The 18,529-nt window shown below is 39.0% G+C and overlaps 1 protein-coding gene across 15 annotated transcripts in view; it reads left to right on the top strand.

The window, feature by feature from the left end:
* Window positions 1–18,529, top strand: part of FHIT (fragile histidine triad diadenosine triphosphatase) — a 1,448,428-nt gene that overhangs the window by 873,955 nt on the left and 555,944 nt on the right. The gene's annotated exons all lie outside the window — the stretch shown is intronic.

An 18,529-nucleotide genomic window follows, 5' to 3' on the forward strand; every position in this document is an offset into this window, starting at 1 on the left:
TTTTAAAGTTGCTGGGACGAAAGAATTACTTGAGCAGGTAATGAATGGATGGATTCTTCCATTGTGCACTGAGGTCCTGAATTAACTAATCATGCCATGGTTATTCATCAATGTGTTACTTAATAATTTGAAATTAAAGGCACCATTTTCATTTATTGCTGACTCCAGGGGGACTGTTGGTTCCAATATTTGAAGACTGGGACCTGGGTGGGGAAGCTCCCCCTTGAAAAGACCACAGCATAAATCAGGACAGAGTTTTGGCTTGGAATAGGTCATTGCGCACCCATGGGGAACATCCTGATCATTGGTCTTTTTTGTAATCTTCTGTGTAAGAGTGTATGGAATTTCAGAGATTCATGTCTGTTCTCAGCCAGGATGATTTTGTTTTGATTGTCATTGTTCAGTGTGTTGCTTACTCTGCCACTTTCACCCACATCTCTGCCTCTGCCCCTTCTGCCTTATTCTCTGTCCAGTCTCTACCCCTTTCTGTCCTGTGTACAACACTGCCCAGTCTCCCTTGGATCTGGGATTGACTAATGTGGTGGTTAGGCAAGAAGTTGGAGGACTGAAGCAGAAAGCAGTTGGGATTGTCTCCCCTGCTTCTCCCCTGACTGAACACTGCAGTTGACCATGGCTACCCTTCCTGGTTGCCCACATCCAGCCCAGCCTCCCTGGGCTGTGGTAGAACCATTGCCTCCCCTTGCCTTCTGGGGAGCAGGGACGCCCTGGCTTCCTGCTGTTGCTACTCTGAGTGCCTCCGTGTCCCTTGCTGGTTCCTTTCCCTACTTGCTCCTCTGTTAAGAAAACTTCAATAGAGCCTCTGCTTTTGGACCATCTGAGGTGGATTCTGTTTCCTCTGGGAACCTAATACAGTAGCGACAAGTTATTCAGTCAGGACATAGTCGTGGATCTCAAACCTGGGTGTGTTTAAAAATCCATATTCTTGTCTCTAATCTTTGGAAGAATTCTACAGTATATCTGAAGTGAGTGTAATGTACATGAAGTGGCTGGGAAGACTCAGTGAGGAGAGCTTGAGCCTCATTTTCCACATTTGCTTCCGGCATTTTCCACTTCTTGTCTCCTCTCACTTACATAATTAACATTGCCAGGTTCTATCAATTTTAAATCTGGAAAGTAGAGTGTGATTTTTCAGTTATTGGGGTCCACTAATAGAAAGGCGGTGGAAAAAATGGAGGTATTTCTTTAGCCTCAGAAAATGCTTCCTCTAGAAAGCATTTTTACATGTCTTTTCTTCAACGGAGGGGAGATATGGTCACAGCGAAGGAGTATGTTTTACTCCAGCTCCATCCCTTAGCTGATGGTTACTACTGCTGGTAGCTCTTGGCAAAGGGAGAGAATTCTGGTGAGGGAGACTGTGCATCTTTCTTTCTTTCTTTCTTTTTCTAAATCTTTCTTTCTTTATTTTGGCTGCACTGGGTCTTAGTTGCGGCATGCGGGCTTCTTAGTTGTGGCATGCACGTGGGATCTAGTTCCCTGACCAGGGATTGAACCCAGGCCCCCTGCATTGGGAGTATGGAGTCTTACCCACTGGACCACCAGGGAAGTCCCTGTGCATCTTTTCAGTATAAAGTAATTACCATTTACTGTATGATCGGGCAGGGGGATGCGTGTAAAATTTAGTACATTGGTAAATTTCCTGCTCGCTGATGGTCAAATGCTTATCTGTTTTGTTTTAAGTGATGTGAAGTGCCCACACTAGATGTATTTGATTTCTGTTCTCCTTTGATTGCAAAACTTAAGTAGAAACCTACCATTACACGGCTGATGATTATACACATTTGGAAACATTACAAAAACAATTGTATAGTTCAAAATGTAAGTACATTCAATTAAAGTGTAACATAACATGATTATCCTGTAAAGCTAATCTTCTTGGTCCCCTTTGCTTCAACAAATACCCTCCTTGCAGGGCAAGGAACACTGATTCAATTTCATTCTGAAGTGGACATTGTAGTTTGACTCTGTATTATTAATTCCCTTTTGGTTTGGTTTATTACATGTGAAATTTCTTCTACTATTGGAAATTTAGCTACATATTCACATTATTATTTTATTCACCAAATCCTATTAGATTCAAAGTAAAAAAATCATTTTTAGCAACAGAATGAATTTAGTGGTAAGCGTTAAAAAATCCCAACTCTCAAGGCATTTCTCTATGCTAGATTATTGCTCTGTAGCTTTCATTAATTAGATTTCTGAAAAACAAATCAAAACAAAACGTTTTCACTAAAGGAAAAATGTATTTAAAACATTTCAAGTCTTAGTTTGCGCTTACAGATGTGTAAGAATCTATTTTAAATATATTAAACTAAGAATCTATTTTAAATATATTAAACTATGTCTGATGCTTATATACTGCATATTATTTAATTTATCAAAAGTTTCTAGTGACAGTCTAAAGTTAATATGAGGCTTAAGGGGTTTAATAACAATAATTTAATTTGGAAGCATCTGTGTCTTCAAAAACCCTCTGGTCACTTAACAGAACACAGTAAAATGTAATTATAAAATATGTATCATGCCTTCATATTTCTAAATTTCCATCATGTTTTTCTTCCTTTAATCATGTATAAAAATACGTATATGAATAATATGAAAAAACTCCAGGTTGGTATTTTACTCTCTGCGTATAAAGTGCTGACATGTTCTTTGAGTACTAAGAATGAGAATTAGAGGGACATATTAACACTGTGGAAATAATCTGGTCACTTTTATATGACCTTTGGGGTGAATTCATGAATATCTAGAAGGCTCATGATCATCACAGGCACTTCACTGATGCCTGTATTCACGAAAAGGGAAAACTCGAGCCTCAGGCAGGGATCCCTTCTAGCAAGAGTTTAGCATCTCTTTTGTTTCAAGGTTAACAAGGTTAACTCTCTATCTGTGGTAGGTGATACTGGTTTGCTAGGAGAGAGAGAATATTTCAAAGTAATTTAAAGACAAACTGAGCAGATGTAAAGAAAATAAACACCAAGTGATAGTACAGGGGGCGTAAGATGTGACCAAAACCATGAAGGTGACTGTGGTTGGGGAACTGCTCCTGGTGCACTCGGCCTCCTGGTGTGAAGTCTGGAGACCCCCAGGATCCTGGCCTTGCTTTAGTCCTGCAGTGTGACCTGGAGCAAGTCACATTTTCTGCAGCTTTGGGGACACTGGATCACTGTGGTCTAACAAGACAACATATGAAAGTGTATGGCCCTCAGGAAGTACTCAAAATTGCCCAGTAGGAATCTTTCAGCTCCAAAATTCTCATTCTCTGTTTATTATCTGTGTGATTGGCAGAGTGAAAATAATGGGAAAATGGTGCTTCAAGTAAGAAGGCTGGGGGCAGGCCCAGGGTACTGGAAGTAATGCATTGCATATGGAATTTTAGGAGCTGAATTCTAATGAGCACCCTTGTTTTCTAGTGAGTGATCTTGAGAAAGTCAGGGCACCTCTCTGGACCTTAGACTTCTTGTTAATGAAACAGAAAGACTGGGTTGTAGAACGTTTGAGTTGCCTCCAAGGTCAGGAAGTTGGTGCTGATTTTGGGTGGCCTCAACCTGTAGCGGCTCGAAGCAGGATTTCATTCCCCAACCGGAGATTGAAGTCAGGCCGCGGCAGTGAGAGCGCTGAATCCTAGCCACTAGACCACAAGGCCAGTGACAAGGCCCTGGCCCGTTGGCTTTGTGGAAATGAATTTTCACAAAAAGATAGAAAGTAGTGAAACAAGTAAAGTGTTTATTAGGAGGAAAAAGAGTATGTGTGAATAGACACTCATGGGCGGGCTCAGAGAGAGAGTGATAGTTTGAATCACTTATGTGATTCCCTTTATCTCTTATCTGGGCGGGGCTCAGCTCCTCTCTGCCCCTGCCATTACTGTTATCTTAACTAGTCCACCAGAGGCAAAGTCCAGTTATTTACTCTGTTGTTATTTTTATCTGGAAGTATAAACAGGAGTCTGGCTGTAAATGTCTAACCTGGAGCCCATCTGTCTCCTGCCTCAATGCTTCCTTTGTGTCAGTTGGCTCAAACCTTAATTGGGTATAACAACCAGTGTCTCTCCCTGTCACCCTTGCCAAGTTAATGTTATGTCACATGTGGTCACATATGTGAAAGCACCTTAACATTGTAGGCATGCCATCTATTTCAAGTAGTTATGATACCATTGTGATCTACTGTTACTAAAAAACAGGAGTTTCAGTCCTAATGTACCCCCAGGATCTCTTGAAATACAGAGACTAGAACTTCTGCATGTACAGTAGACATCATGATGACTTGGAGATGTGTATGGGCAAGTGTGCCTGGACAAGTATTTTTCCAAAAACTTCCATGGGAAATTCTGATATGGAATCTATGTTGAGAAGCCTGGATGGGTACCTTTTATATATAGGAAGTCCTTGGATTTCAGAAATTTCTCTATAGGCTTTGGGGTTCTTCTGTCAACCACTAGTTTTGTAATCTTGAGCAAGTTATTAAATCTCTCAATGCTTGGTTCCTCATATCGAAAGTGTGGACAGGGACACCTCTCTTTCTCAAGTTGCTTGAAGAATTAGATGAGATATTGGCTGTCTATTCTTTGAAAGGTGGGTACTGTGTAGCAAATGCTATGGTAACTATTATCTTTGGTTGGGGAAACCCTGATCCTAGAGAACTAAGAGGGCCAAGCATGTTTTGGGTATCCCTGATCAAGTAGATAACAAGTTAAAAGACCTTTAATAATATTCTTAATTCTCACTGAAATTTGTAGCTCTGCCTTCATTCTGGTCATATCATTAGATTTAGTGTATAATTGAACATGTTTGATTTAATAAATTAGTTAAATGGGTGATCATTATGATTTAGATTTCATTTGAGTCCTTGAGGCAATATTTGCTGGTATAAATACATTAGGTCGTTTGAAAGAATTATCAGAAAGATTAAAATATTAATAAGTTCCCCTATTTCAAATTTATATCTCACTAATTATAAATATCCATCTTCTGTGTTACTTGTAATTTTTGATTTATAGCACACATTTCATAGAAATGTATATGTTTACTCATTGGATGCTTTTAGGTCAGTAACTTTATCATTTTTTTTAAGATTTATATGAATGTCTGAAATTGATACCAGGAAGAGAATTGTCACCTAGTTCAAATGTAGCATTCAGGATATACAGTCTTTCTCCCATTACAGTTGTTGGACAAGGCATAACACTTGAATTTAAATCAAAGTAAAAAGCATTTTTTTTAGTGTGCACCTGTTAAAATGCTTCTTTATTGGAGACTATTTGTGATGTGATTAGAAATGTAGAAAAAAATTTATCTCCAGTTAGCCATTTTTGTCACTTGTTGTTGCTTCATTTGTGTTTACTTGGGGCACTCAAATTTTATTTTGAGGTTTGGTCCTGAAAATATTTTCTTCTTCACACTACTCACTCACAGTAATGTTGCCACTGTCTCCCTGTGCCCCCTCCCCCCACTCCGGCTCTTCTTTTCCTTTAGTGAGTGTGCTTGCTTCTAGAACTTTACACAGGATAAACAAACTGAAAATAAAGGGGAAGCTTCATATTGTCATTGTTTTCATGAAAGTGTGGGAACGGCTGGATGATTTTCACTGAATTTGAAAAGTTTACTTTAAATGGTTTTACTTGAAATAGGGACTGGGTTGTACCTATGGAAATTCACTTGAGAGGGACCTTGTGTGGGAGAAATTCAGGCATAAGCTGCCATCCTGTGGAGCACTTTAAACCGAGGTACCAAGAGCCCCAAGTGACTGTGTTTTTGTGCAGAGATGCTCTGGTGCCCCCTCTTAGTGGATTAACTGAGTTTCCCTCTTTTTCTTCCTAAAAGAATCCTGTGATACATAGGCATTTTCCCCCCTCCCCAGCCTCCACCCAAAAGATTATGGAAAGATGCCTCCATCCCCAGGACCAGGGATCCATACTGGTGTGGAAAGGCAGAAAGTCAGCAACCCAAAACACATTACGATAATTACAGTAAAATCACCACTGGAGAGGAACAGCTTGCCACATCATCTCTGGAAGCTTCCACAGTTATTATTGATACTTTATTCATTTGGTCTCACTGTGGACCTGCTGCAGTTTGAGTTGGGCCATTTTCTGTCCTTGACGTGGTCTTTAACATGCTCATAAGGGAAATTCCTTTATCGTCCTGTAAACACGGTCTGTACATTCCAGAAAATCTGGTACATTTCTCTAGCGTGCCTTTAACATTAAGCACTGTCTCTGCCCTTTTACTGGCAGCTAGTTATCCTAATCTATACAGTACTCTATCACCTATTCTGCTCAATGTTTGTTTGTTTGTTTGTTTCTGAGAAACATCATCCTGTCAGAACATATACTCATTTGCAGTAAAAATCAATTTTACATATTGATCAATTTGTCAGCACATCTTTTGAAAATTCATTGCATACGGTTTGCTTGGCCATACTGTATGGCCTGACCAACCAACTCCTGTGGAGTGAAGGGGGGGTCAGTGGGTGGGTAGATGAATGAGTAAATGAATAAGTTTTAAAAGGAAAATTCAGAGATTATGGAGGTTGAATAATGACCTGCAAATAGGCTCACATTCTTAGTTCCTGGAGCCTGTCAATGTTGCCTTCTGTGGCAGAAGGGTCTTTGCAGATGTGATTAAGAATCTGGAGATGACAGGTGGAGTCAGGATGGTGGTGTGGGAAGACATGGAGTTAGCACCTCCCCACAACTAGGGCGCCTGCCAGCCGGTGGTGGGGAACTCTGACACCCAAGGAGATGGGAGGAACCCCGAAGTGAACCGACAGCTTGTGGGATCTTGGTTCATGAGTCTGGGGTTGGGCTGGAGCTCCTGCGGTGGGAGTTCTGAGTCCGAACCACTGGACTAACAGAGAATGTAAGAACCCAGGGAATATTCATCAGAGTGAGGTCTCACAGAGTTCCTCATCTCAGCACCAAGACCCAGCTCTACCCAATAGCCTACAAACACCAGTGTTGGAAGCCTCAGGCCAAACAAACAGTAAAACAGGAACTCCCACTAATTAAAAAAAAAAAGAAAAGAAAAGAAAAAGAGACAGCAAAAAAATTATGTCACAGATGAAGGAGCAAGGTAAAAACCTACCAGACCAAATAAATGAAGAGGAAGAAGGTAATCTACCTGAAAAAGAATTCAGAGTAATGATAGTAAAGATGATCCAGAATCTCGGAAACAGAATGGAGGCACGGATTGAGAAAATACAAGAAATGTTTAACTAAGATCTAGAAGAACTAAAGAACAAACAGAGTTGAACAACACAATAACTGAAATAAAAAATAAAAAAAAAATTGATTGCTATTTATTGAAGGAATCAATAACAGAATAACTGAGCCAGAAGAACAAATAAGTGAGCTGGAAGACAAAATGGTAGAAATAACTGCCGAGGAGCAGAATAAAGAAAAAAGAATGAAAAGAATTGAAGACAGTCTCAGAGACCTCTGGGACAACACTAACCACACCAACATTCGAATTATAGGGGTCCCAGAAGAGGAAGAGAAAAAAAAAAAAAGTCTGAGAAAATATTTGAAGAGATTATGGTTGGAAACTTCCCTAACATGGGAAAGGAAATAGTCACCCACGTCCAGGAAGCACAGAGAGTCCCATACAGGATAAACCCTAGGGAAAACACACCAAGACACATATTAATCAAGCTAACAAGAATTAAATTCAAAGAAAAAATATTAAAAGCAGCAAGGGCAAAAAAATAAATAACATACAAAGGAATCCCCATGAGGTTATCAGCTGATTTTTCAGTGGAAACTCTGCAGGCCAGAAGGGCGTGGCAGGATATACTTAAACTGATGAAAGAGAAAAACCTACAACCAAGATTACTCTGCCCAGCAAGGATCTCATTCAGATTGGATGGAGAAGTCAAAAGCTTTTCAGACAAGCAAAAGCTACGAGAATTCAGCACCACCAAACCAGCTTTACAACAAATGCTAAAGAAACTTCTCTAAGTGGGAAACACAAGAGAAGAAAAAGACCCACAAAAACAAACCCAAAACAGTTAAGAAAATGGTAATAGGAACGTACATATCAATAATAACCTTGAATGTAAATGGATTAAATGCCCCGACCAGAAGACAAAGACTGGTTGAATGGATACAAAAACAAGACCCATAGATATGCTGTCTACCAGAGACCCACTTCAGACCTAGGGACACATACAGACTGAAAGTGAAGGGATGGAAAAAGATATTACATGCAAATGGAAATCAAAAGAAAGCTAGAGTAACAATACTTGTATCAGATAAAATAGACTTTAAAATAAAGACTGTTACAAGAGATAAGGAGGGACACTACATAATGATCAAAGGATCAATCCAAGAAGAAGATATAACAATTATAAATGTTTATGCACCCAACATAGGAGCACCTCAATACATAAGGCAAATGCTAACAACCATGAAAGGGGAAATCGACAGTAACACCATAATAGTAGGGGACATTAACACCCCACTTAAACCAACGGAAATATCATCCAAACAGAAAATAAAGAAGGAAACACAAGCTTTAAATGACACAATAGACCAGATAGATCTAATTGACATTTATAGAACATTCCACCCAAAAGTGGCAGAATATACTTTCTTCTCAAGTGCACATGGAACTTTATCCAGGATACATCACATCTTGGGTCACAAATCAAGCCTTGGAAAATTTAAGAAAATTGAAATCATATCAAGCATCTTTTCTGACCACAATGCTATGAGACTGGAAATCAATTACAGGAAAAAAAACTGTAAAAAAAAAAACCCACAAATACACGGAGACTAAGCAGTGTGCTACCAAATAATCAAGAGATCACTGGAGAAATCAAAGAAGAAATTTAAAAAAATACTTAGAAACAAGTAACAATGAAAACACGAAGACCCAAAACCTATGGGATGCAGCAAAAGCAGTTCTAAGAGGGAAGTTTACAGCAATACAATCTGATCTAATGAAACAAGAAAAACCTCAAATAAACAATCTAACCCTACCCTTAAAATAACTAGAGGAAGAACAAAGAAAACCCAAAGTCAGTAGAAGGAAAGAAATCATAAAGATCAGAGCAGAAATAAATGAAATAGAAACCAAGAAAACAATAGCAAAGATCAATAAAACTAAAACTTGTTCTTTGAGAAGATAAACAAAATTGATAAACCCTTAGCCAGACTCAAGCAAAAAAGGGAGAAGGACGCAAATCAATAAAATTAGAAATGAAAAAGGAGAAATCACAACTGACACTGAAGAAATACAAAGGATTATAAGAGACTACTACAAACAACTATATGCCGATAAAATGGACAACCATGAAGAAATGGACAAATTCTTGGTACAATTTTCCAAGACTGAACCAGGAAGAATTAGAAAACATAAACAGACTTGTCACAAGCAATGAAATAGAAACCGTAATTTAAAAATCTTCCAACAAACAAAAGTCCAGGAACAGGTGGCTTCACAGGCGAATTCTATCAAACATTTAGAGAAGAGCTAACACCCATCCTTCTCAAACTCTTCCAAAAAATTGCAGAGGGAGAAACACTCCCACACTCATTCTATGAGGCCACCGTCACCCTGATACCAAAACCAGACAACGATGTCACAAAGAAAGAAAACTACAGGCCAATATCACTGATGAACATAGATGCAAAAATCCTCAACAAAATACTAGCAAACAGAATCCAACAGCACATTAAAAGATCATAGACCATGATCAAGTGGGATTTATCCCAGGGATGCAAGGATTTTTCAATATACGCAAATCAATCAATGTGATATGGCACATTAACAAATTAAGGAATGAAAACCATGTGATCATCTGAATAGATGCAGAAAAAGCTTTTGACAGAATTCAACACCATTTATGATAAAAACTCTCCAGAAAGTGAGCATAGAGGGAACCTACCTCAACATAATAAAGGCCACATATGATAAACCCACAGCCAAGATCATTCTCAATGGTGAAAAACTGAAAGCATTTCCACTAAAATCAGGAACAAGACAAGTATGTCCACTCTTGCCACTCTTATTCAACATAGTTTTGGAAGTCCTAGCCACAGCAATCAGAGAAGAAGAAATAAAAGGAATACGAATTGGAAAAGAAGAAGTAAAACTGTCACTGTTTGCCGATGACATGATACTATACACAGAAAATCCTGAAGATGCCACCAGAAAACTACTAGAACTAATCAATGAATTTGGTAAGGTTGCAGAATACAAAATTAATGCACAGAAATCTTGCATTCCTATACACCAACAACAAAAAATCAGAAAGAGAAATTAAGGAAACCCTCCCATTTACCACTGCAACAAAAAGAATAAAATACCTAGGAATAAACCTGCCTAAGGTGGTGAAAGACTTGTACTCAGTAAATATAAAACACTGTTGAAAGAAACCAAAGATGACATGAACAGATGGATAAATATACCATGTTCTTGGATTGGAAAAATCAGTATTGTGAAAACGACTATACTACCCAAAGCAATCTACAGATTCAATGCAATCCCTATCAAACTACCAATGGCATTTTTCACAGAATTAGAACAAAAAATTTTACAATTCGTATGGAAACACAAAGACCCTGAGTAGCTAAAGCGATCTTGAGAAAGTAAAATGGAGTTGGAGGAATCAGGCTCCCTGACTTCAAACTATACCACAAAGCTACAGTAATCAAGACAGTATGGTATTGACACAAAACCAGAAATTTAAATCAGTGGTACAAGATAGAATGCCCAGAGATAAACCCACGCACCTATGGGCACCTAATTTACGACAAAGGAGGCAAGAATATACAATGGAGAAAAGACAGCCTCTTCAATAAGTGGAGCTGGGAAAACTGAACAGCTACATTTAAAAGAACGAAATTAGAACACTTCCTGACACCATACACAAAAGTACACTCAAAATGGGTTAAACACTTAACCAAACACTATAACACTCTTAGAGGAAAACATAGGAAAAACACTCTTTGACATAAACCACAGCAACATCTTTTTTGACCCACCTCCTAGAGTAATGGAAATAAAAACAAAAATAAACAAATGGGACTTAATTAAACTTAAAAGCTTTTGTACAGCAAAGGAAACCATAAACAAGACAAAAAGACAACCCTCAGAATGCGAGAAAATATTTGCAAATGAAACAACAGACAGTGGATTAAGCTCCAAAATACGCAAACAGCTCATGGAGCTCAATTTCACAAAAACAAACAATCCAGTTAGAAAATGGGCTGAAGACCTAAATAGACATCTCACCAAGGAAGACATGCAGATGGCTAAGAGGCACATGAAAAGATGCTCAACATCGCTAATCATTAGAGAAATGCAAATCAAAACTACAATGAGGTATCACCTCACACCAGTCAGAATGGCCATTATCAAAAAATCTAGAAACAATAAATGCTGGAAAGGGTGTGGTGAAAAGGAAATCCTCCTGCACTGTTGGTCGGAATGTAATTGATACAACCACTGTGGAAAACAGTGTGGAAGTCCCTTAAAAAACTAAAAATAGAACTACCATATGACCAAGCAATCCCACTACTGGGCATATACCCTGAGAAAACCATAATTCAAAAAGTGACATGTACCACAATGTTCACTGAAGCACTATTTACAGTAGGACATGGAACCAACCTAAACGTCCATCGACAGATGAATGGATAAGGAAGTTGTGGCACATATATGCAATGGAATATTACTCAGCCATAAAAAGAAACGAAATTGAGTTATTTGTAGTGAGGTGGGTGAACCTAGAGTCTGTCATACAGAGTGAAGTAAGTCAGAAAAAGCAAAGCAAATACCGTATGCTAACGCATATATATGGAATCTAAAAAGAAAAAAAATGGTACTGATGAACCTAGTTGCAGGGCAGGAGTAAAGAGGTAGACAGAGAAAATGGACTTGAGGACATGGAGTGGGAGGGCAAAGCTGGGGCAAAGTGAGAGTAGCATCGACATATATACACTACCGAATGTAAAATAGTTGGCTGGTGGGAAGCAGCAGCATACACAGGGAGGTCGGCTCAGTGCTTTGCGATGACCTAGAGGGGTGGGATAGGGGGTATGGGAGGGAGGCTCAAGAGGGAGGGGATATGGGGACATGTGTATGCATATGGCTGATTCGCTTTGTTGTACAACAGCAACTAACACAGTACTGTGAAGCAATTATACTCCAATAAAGATCTATTAAAAAATAAAACAGGGGCTTCCCTGGTGGCGCAGTGGTTGAGAGTCTGCCTGACGATGCAGGGGACACGGGTTTGTGCCCCGGTCTGGGAGGATCCCACATGCCGCAGAGCGGCTGGGCCCGTGAGCCATGGCCACTGAGCCTGCGCGTCTGGAGCCTGTGCCCCACAACGGGAGAGGCCACAACAGTGAGAGGCCTGCGTACTGCAAAAAAAAAAAAGAAAGAAAGAAAGAAAACAAACGAAAAAACCCCAAAACACAACAAAAAAAGAATCTTGAGATGAGATATCCCAAATTATCTGGGTAGGCCCAGCATAATTAAAGGGTCTTTGTAAGAGGGAGGCAAGAGAGTCAGCATTAGAAAAAAGGAAATATGACAACAGAGGCAGAGATTGCAGTGATGCTCTTTGAAGATTGCAGAAGAGGTCACAAACCAAGGAATACAGGCCGCCACTAGAAACTGAAAAAGGCATGGAAATGGATTCTCCCCTTCAAGCCACCAGAAGGAAGCAGCCCAGTCAGCATCTTGCCTTCAGCCCTGTGAAACTGACTTCAGACTTCTGGCCTCCAAAACTGTAAGAGAATAAATCTGTGTCATTCTAAGCCACGAAGTTTATAGTTAACTTGTTACAGCACTAATAGGAACTTAATACAGAGATAGTAAACTCATAAAATGTCAGGTAATGAGTACTATAGTCCAACAGGAGTATAGTTCTGCTGACGAGGACTGTGATGCTCCCTCCATCACATCACATGTTCAGGATGCCAGTAATTGTGATTTTGACCCTTCTGATGAGGTGTATGTGTTGTGACAAGGCCCAAAGGATAGAGACTTGGGGCTTGGGTGGAATTTACTTGATATATTTCACTGCTTCCTGAAGGCTTTTTTTCTTTCTTTCTCTTTCTCTCTTTTTAAACAACTAGGTTCTTTTTATGAAGGAACATCTCCCTCTACTAATCCCATACCTTTCTCTCCAACTTTCCCCATAGTTTATTTTTCTGATTTCTATTTCACTCTCGATTCAGTGCTGTTCTTTTCAGAGAAGAAAATCTTCCTTTTAACTTCCAAGGAAAGAGGCAGGTACTCTTTGCTTCTTATTGTGATTTGATAGGATTTTCAGTATGTCTCATGTCCAGAAAATCCTCTACTGCTTCGTCGCTGCATTGTGTCAGGATGTGTTGAGCTTTTTTAGGTGGCCAATGTGGAATCTTGGATTAGTAATTCCCAGTACTAATGTTCTGTAGCATCTATGGAGTTTTGACAGTTTCTCCTACGTATTAGCTGTCTCCTTGGTGTAGTGATTTGTTAACAGAAAGATAATATCATTATTTTAATATTTTTATTAGCGTTTTTATGAGGCTCCATCCCACGCAGACTGCATGTCGGTCACTTTGTGGTAGTTAACTATTGCAGTATCCATGAAGTTTGGGTATGGATGGATTTCATTGTGAAGAGTAAGCAACAGAAAAATCTAATGAGAAACAGAGGAATTCTAACAGACCCTCTGATAAAGGGATGGTTTCATTTTGAGAGTTGCTGCATTTCATGTTTATCAAAGATTACAAATGTCAGTCCCAGAGTAAGTAGAATCCTCAGAAAAGTTTAGTGATGTATGTATTTGTTACAGGGATTGATTTTCAAAAGTCTTTAACTAGACTTTGTTTGATTGATCCTCGTACATACCTATAAGGAAAAAAGTAATTTAAATGGATACAAGTTGTTTGATTCTTTTAAAATCTAAAGTTGAGTAAAAAATTGAACCTTAAGGTTTTAAGAATATATATTATTCACTTCAAATTGACATATTACTGGAAACATATACTTTGCCCTGAAAATTTATTTTAAGACTCCTGTACGGCTGTGGTTTACAAATTTTATTGTGAATAAGAATCATTTGGAGTCACTTAATTAAACATTGTTTCTTGGGCCTCTTACCTCAGAGATTTTGTTTCAATCAGTTAAGAGTGGACTCTGGAATCTCTATTTTTACCAGTCACTATAGATAATTCAACAATCCTCAGGGTATTCTTCAAGAAACACTGCTATATATACCCCACCAATAAAGAAAATAGTGAGTGTGTGCTATTTAAGAAATTCCTGAAGTCTTTTCAGAAAAATAGTTGTTGGAAACGCCGTTTGCCATATGTAAGATACGCTGTGCTGAGTTACAGAACACTTTAGGAAAAGGCTTAATGTGTTTCTGGTGAGCCTATAGCGTTTGTTAAGGTTCTAGATTTCACTCCAATTGGTAGCGCTGCGAGCGGCATCCTTTAGGTTTGGCTGTAATGTGTTTAGCTCAGAGGCACGGAAACTGGCAGATATTTCTGTAAGACATCCCTACTGAGAAATAGTGCTTGCTGCCAGTACCTTGATCTGCATACATTGAGCACTTAACAGTTTGCATTTTTTTGTTTATTCACTTGTCCTAAATGCTTAATGAACGGGTTCCCTAAGGCTTTAATTTCCAGCCAATCCTAAGTTTATTACTAAAGTTTATCAAGCAGTAAACACACTATTGCACTTATACTGTCATGTTTTTATAAAGCAGCTTATAAAAGGTGACATCTGGCAAAGAGGCAGATCTATAAAAATCATGTGGGTGGGTATTGTGTCATTTTTTCTTCCATACTCCCAGGAAGAGTAATATTATTTTGACACACACGTACATACCCACTGTCAAGTTTCTATTTTTATAGTTAGCTTACTGCACATATCCTTAAGCTATACAAAACCTTTGGGCTAATGCAAAAAGTGACATTTCTGCATATTTATTACAATGCCATTTTAGAGGTTGACTTTGCCTGATAGGATTTTTCCAAGAACAGTGTCATCTTCATGACAGTAGACATTGTTGAGAACAATACTACTGTGCAGTTAGTCAGGAGAGGTCAAATATGGAAGGACAAATCATAAATAGCTTAATTTAAGGCTTGGCATGATTATTTCTCAATATTTGCTAGATACAGGGACAGAAGAAACTACAACACAACACTGATGAGCAGATCCCTAAGTAGTCAGAATCTGAACCAATCCTTTGTCAACATACACCCTACCCCAAAGTTCAGAAACCCTACTCCTAGGTTTATACCCCCAAAATGAATGCATTTACCCACCAAAAGACTGGAGAAGAATGTTCATAACAGCTTTCTTTAGAAAAACCCAAACTAGAAGCAGCCCAGATGTCCTTCAGTCACCAAATGGATAAATGTAGTAGACTTCTAAAATGGAATACTTCACAGCAGTTGAAAGCATACCACCTACTGTCCCGTGCAGCAACATTAATGAATCTCAGAGACAGTTGAATGAAAGAAGCTGGCTACTGAAGAGTACCTACTGTATGATGTGCTGTATTGGAAAATTAAAGAACTGACAGAACTGACCAATGGTGATAGAAGTTAGAATAGCGCTTACGTGTGTGTGTGTGTGTGTGTGTGTGTGTGTGTGTGTGTGTGTAGGTGGGAGGTAGTTTATTGAGGGCACTGTCTGGGAAGGGGCAGAGGGAGTCTTCTGGAGTAATGGAAACAGTGTTTCACTGTCTGGGTCCTGGTTACCTGTGTGTATACATATGCAAAAATGCAGAGTGGCACACTTAAGATTATCCCGCCTTACTATATGTTCTGGATACCTATTGCTGTGTAATAAACCATTGAAAAACGTAACAGCTGAAAACAGTTTGTTGGTATTATATCTCACAATGGTGTGGGTCAGGGATTCGCAAAGGGCAGTGCAAGGATGATTGGATTATCTCATCCAGTAAAGTCTGGTACCTCGACTGGGGCGACTCCAATGGCAGAAAGTCAGTTAGGTTCTCCCCTGCGCCTTCTCTCTCCCCGCCCCACCCCCTGGGGCTATCTAAATGGGCTTTCTCGGGACATGTTGACCTCAAGATGGTCAGACTTCTTACCTTAGAACAGTTCATGACTTTAAGAGCTGGTGTTTCAAGAGAGTAAGTGGAGACACAACAGTTTCTTAAGACCTGGGCAGAGTAAGTTTGGCTGAATTCTCTTGGTCAGAGTACTTACCGAGCCCACCAGACTCAAGGAGATAGACCCCCTACCTGTCACTGGAAGGGATGTTAAAGATTTTGCGGCCACATTTTATAAACGCAATATCTCAATTTAAGTTTTCTTTAAAAAGTTAAAATCGGTCACATTACTCTCAAAACTTTATTTTCTGTTGGAAGGTATTGCAAAATTTAAATCTAGTTCTGAAAAACACAAACAGCAAAAGAGACCCTCCATCTGAAATCACAGTTTCCATCCTATCATACATCTCCTCTCCATTTCTTTTTGAGGTTGAAAATTCTGTGACTTTTTCTTATGTTATTTGAAGTTTCTGGGCTTTGAGTTTTATTTTTGCCAGGCTTGGGTGAACTTAGACTTTTATTTAATCATTTACGGCCTAAAGTTAACTGTCAGATTGAAGTCAGATAAGGCTTCTGATACAACTGAAATCCTTTGCTCCTTTTGATTTATGGATAATGAATTTTCCCTCTTATGGTCATAGTATGATTTTTAAGAAAGAAATCCTATATTTCTTATTAATCATCTATCAGAGCTATGTTGCCCAACCGGTCTCTTTGTACAAATCCTTATTAAGAGATGAGCACAGGGCAGCTGCATTTATGAAGTGAGGTTTTATATGAGATGGACTGGCAATGTTTATTCAAGCTAAATAAAGCCAGCATGAAAGCAGAGCCTTTTAAATTATTTGGCTTCATTTGAACATGCCACTGATGTAGACAGCTTGGGCAAGCAGTGTGTGTACACAAAAAGCTACATTATCAAACATATCGAAAGGTTTCAATGCCAGCACACCAAACATCTCTAGCAGAGATAATTACTGCACCCGTGCTGGGCATATTTTAGGTCAAAAGAAGCACTTCAGCCAGATCTTTAAACAACATTGTACATCTCATTTGAAGTTTTTGGGACCATATCTCGATTTTGTGCCAGTATCTTCAAAGTCCATTTTACAGAGTCAAGATTAGAAACCTCTGACTTCATATCCTCTCAGATTTTCTTTTTAATTAATTGCAGAATGCTATCCTTTTGCTCCCTCCCCACAACCCCCATCAAACCAGAAAGAATTTGTGCGGTAATTCCATATCATTGTAATTTCAAGACTCTGCTTTCATTTGTCACTTAAAGAGCTTTGCAGTATATAAAGCAGTTAACCCAGCTCCAAAGCCGTATCACTTTGTCAAAAGAGAGTTGTTTGCACTTTACGTGACAAGCTATTTGTATAAAGTGCCAGGGTTTGCACTAAATATACTGCATGAAATCTAAGTTATAGATGATGGAATCTTGTTTGTAGTGCTTGTCATTTGCTGCTCACTCTTTCCCCCCCAGCCTTCTAACTCCCTCCCCCCAATCGAACGGGACTGTTTTGAAGAGACCCCTTTAATTTTGACAATATTAATGGTGTTGCCTGAGCTACATCAGAAGGCACACAATTCTAGAGTTTGGTGAACACATTCGTTTCCTCTCACTGATCTCTGACTCTTGAAAACTGTAGACTGCTTAGAGAAATGCTAACGTGCATATTTGTATATGTGTCACGTCTAAAGCATGTTTATGTGTACAAATAATATCCACGTGTGGGGCTGTGAGTATAACAGAAGCATGACCTTAGGAATTGGCTAGGTTCTAATCCATTCCCTTCTGTTCTCAAGCAGTATGACCTTGGACAAAATAAGATGTCTGAATGTGTTTGCTCATCTGTAATTTGGGGGAACTAATCCCAACCCTCGGGATTCTTGGTGCGTTGGTTTTCATGTGTGGCGTATCATGAATACTAGAAGTCCCTACGTTCTTAGGACTATCACAGTAAGCGCATTTTCTGGGCTGCGAGTTGAGCTGATTCTCTGTAGAAGGTTTCTTGGGTTTTGTTTTCATCTAAACATTTCCAAGAATTAGTTATTCATATTTAAATTGTTAACAAATGTTATATATATATATATATATATTTGATACCTACTTCATGTAGATATCCTTCACAGTAAACTAGGTCCCTCCTGGGATATAGTGTTTCCACCATGCTTCTCAAAGGTGTCCACAAGCCAACACCAGTGGCTTATTCTCACCCACAGGCCTATGCAAAATACGGATTCTCAGATCCCAACCCAGACCTTTTGAAATAGAAACTGCATTTCAACCTTTATTTATTTTCACACTAAAGTTAAAGAAGAACTTTTCTAGTAGAGTGATCACTGGTTCTTAAGTTGGAAGACCTAGGTTCTCGTGGAGTTTTTTGGTTTTTTTTTTTTTTAAAGGTTTTTAACCAGGACCTTCAGTAAGAAATAGATTGAATATCATTACCCAACAAAGAGGAGCATACGTGCTCAT

Source organism: Orcinus orca, chromosome 10 (genome assembly GCF_937001465.1).
Source record: "Orcinus orca chromosome 10, mOrcOrc1.1, whole genome shotgun sequence".
NCBI lineage: Eukaryota > Metazoa > Chordata > Mammalia > Artiodactyla > Delphinidae > Orcinus > Orcinus orca.